Source organism: Rousettus aegyptiacus, unplaced genomic scaffold (genome assembly GCF_014176215.1).
Source record: "Rousettus aegyptiacus isolate mRouAeg1 unplaced genomic scaffold, mRouAeg1.p scaffold_m13_p_2, whole genome shotgun sequence".
Classification (NCBI taxonomy): domain Eukaryota; kingdom Metazoa; phylum Chordata; class Mammalia; order Chiroptera; family Pteropodidae; genus Rousettus; species Rousettus aegyptiacus.
This window is the reverse complement of record NW_023416295.1, coordinates 97,839,420-97,842,638: the sequence shown is the minus strand read 5'-3', so window position 1 is coordinate 97,842,638 and position 3,219 is coordinate 97,839,420. Positions and strand designations below refer to the sequence as shown.

The 3,219-nt window shown below is 38.1% G+C and overlaps 1 pseudogene; it reads left to right on the top strand.

Moving 5' to 3' along the window:
* Positions 1–2,525: 2,525 nt before the first annotated feature.
* Positions 2,526–2,644, top strand: LOC118614883 (annotated as a pseudogene).
* The last annotated feature ends 575 nt before the right edge of the window (positions 2,645–3,219 follow it).

The following is a 3,219-nucleotide window of genomic DNA, read 5'->3' as shown; positions in this document are numbered from 1 at the left end:
AATTCCTCCTGTCCAGGTGAGATAAAGGGCAGCTGGAGTCCCAGGCATCCTCTTATAGGGCCCATGTATGGATTTACTCGCTGAGGGATGCCCTTGCTGTGAGCTCCAGTGCTGAGTAAGCAGCTTGAAAAGTGCCAGGGCACGTGAAAGTAACTGAAGTGACTGGCTTCAGGCAGAAGTCTAAAAGGGCAGCTCTCTCTGAGACTAAAGTGCTGGTGGGCACCATTGTTCCTTTGATGAGCCCTTTCTCCACCCAGGCTGTAGGCACAGGCAGGCACCAAATTTGTCTCCATCAAATTGGCCCAACTCTGGTGATTCCCTGAAGCTAGAACCCCATTCAGTGACTGTTACTCACAAGTAGCCCACCTCAGCCCACACTGTGGACTTTCCTAAAATCTCTGAAGGGTCCACAGACCACAAACAAGCAGTAGTTGGCTTTAGTGTGCCCTGTACCTCTAGCTAAGCAGCCCTCAGCCTGACACTAGTGGCAGCTGACTTCAGTTCATAGCTAAGCCTCTCCCAGGTTCTGCCAAGCCCAGAACAAGCAGCCACCAACAACAGGTCATTTTGTAGTTCCTACCAGGTGGCACCAGGCTGAGCTTGGTCTGCACCAGAGCCCCTCCCAAGAGGCCCTAGAACCAACACACTTGATGAACAGCTTCAGATCACAACACAGCACCACTCAATTACTTCCACAAATGACACACTACAAGGGTGTACTTAACAGGCACCAGAGCCCCACTACAGTGAATCCCACTTAATAGGGTTAGTTCTCACACAATAGCTCATCTACTATAGCTACAGCCAGTCTTTAAGCCAGTCAGTCTGAGGGTCTATCCTGCTCACTGATGTGTCAACAATAATCAAGGCTCAACTACAATAGGAGGGCACACACAACCACAAAAGGGATACTTCTGAGGTACCAGGCTCAGGTTACCAGGAAGACTGTGCCATTGGGTCCCACAGGACACCTACTACATAAGCCACCTTGCCAAGACTGGGAGACAGCAGATCTACTTAATATGTAGAAGCAAACATAGGAAAGCAGCCAAAACAAGGAGACTAAGAAATGTATCCCAAATGAAAGAACAGGACGAAACTCCAGGAAAAAAAAAATAAACTAAATGGAGGCAAGCAATCTACTAGATACAGAATTCAAAACAGTGGTTATAAGGATGTTTAAGGAACTTAATGGAAGAATAGATGAACTCAGTAATAACTTACAAAAATAGATAGAAAGCATTAAAAAAACAACTAGTCAGAAATGAATGATACAAAACTGAAATGAAGAATACATTAGATGTAATTAGCAACAGATTAGATGAAGCATAGGATCGAATCAGTGATTTAGAAGACAGGGTAGAAGAAAATACCAATCAGAATAGCAACCAAAAAAAAAAAAACGAAAAAAAAGAATTTTAAAAATGTAGGATATTTTAAGGGACCTCTGGGACAACATCGAGTGTGACAACATTTGCATCATAGGAGTACCAGGAAGAGAATAGAAAGAGCTAGAGATTAAAAACCTCTATTTGATAAAATAATGACCAAAAACTTCCCCAACCTGGTGAAGGAAATAGATACAACAAGTTAAGGAAGCACAGAGAGTCCGCACAAGATGAGCCCAAAGAGGAACAAAATCTATCACAATTAAAATGCCAAAGGTTAAAGACAAAGAGAGAATTTTAAAAGCAGCAAGGGAAAAGCAGTTAGTTACCTGCAAGGGAGTACCCATGAGACTGTCAGCTGATTTCTCAGCAGGAACTTTGCAGGCCAGAAAAGATTGGCACAAACTATTCAAAATGATGAAAAGCAAGGATCTACAACCAAAATTACTCTACTTTGCAAAGATATCATTTAGAATTGAAGGATAGAAAAAGAGCTTTCCAGACAAGAAAAAGCTAAGAGTTCATCATTACCAAACTAGTATAAAAATGAACATTAAAGGGATTTCTTAAAGAAGAAAAAGTTTAAAAATATGAATAATAAAATGGAAATAACTACATACCTATCAATACTTTCTTTAAATATAAATGGATTAAACGCTCCAATCAAAAGACATAGGGTGGCTAAATAGATAAGAGAACGAAACCCATATATATACTGTATGCAAGAGACCCACTTCAGCTCAAAAGACACACACAGACTAAAAGTAAAAAATGGGAAAAGATATTTCATGCACATAGAAACAATAAAAAAACTGGGATAGCAATAATTATATCAGAAAAACAGACTTTAAAACAAAGGCTATGTAACAAGAGACAAGAAAGGACATTTTATAATGATAAAGGAATCAGTTCAACATGAGAACATAACCCTTGTAACCAGTGACAAGCCCAATGTAGGAGCACCTAAATATATAAAGAAAATATTGATGGACGTAAAGAGAGATATTGACAATAATACAGTCATAATGACAGAGGACCTTAACATCCCACTGACATTAATGAATAGATCATCCAGATGTAAAACCAACAAGGAAACAGTGGATTTAAACAGTGAACACATTAACCCAGATCGATTTAGTCTGCGGCCATGCCATTCTGAACATACCTGATCTTGATTGATCTCAGAAGCTAAGCAGGGGTGGGCGTGGTTAGTACTTGGATGGGAGACCACCTAGAAATACCAGGTGCTGTAGGTTTTAAACAAACAAACAAACAAACAAATAAATGAATAAAATTTTCCAGGATAGACCGCAAAACAAGTTCCAATAAATTTAAGAATATTGAAATCATATCATGTAGCTTCTCTGATCACAATGCTATATAACTAGAAATCAATTATAAGAAGAAAACTGAAAATACACAAATACATGGAGACTAAATAACATGCTACTAAACAACAAATTAATTAATTCAAGACAATGAACTAAGCAGTAGAATGTCCCTTAGTAAATATGATAAATGAGTCTCACTCTTCAACTTTTAAAACTAGATAACGGAAATAACCTCAATATATTGTTGGCTTTAAAATTTGAATCTAATTTGCTGTAAAATCTCAATAGTAATCAGTGCAGAGTAATCAGGTATTTCACAAAGAGAATCTCACTTAGATAAATAGACTCTACTAAAGAACTAAAATAATACCAGTTACCCCAAAGAATATTATTACTAATCTGCAGAGGAGTCAACTCAAATTCAGAAGAGTTAAGTAACCTGTGTAAAGCTTATAATTCTTAAGTAATAGAGTCAAGATTAAATTTAATATTGAATTTGA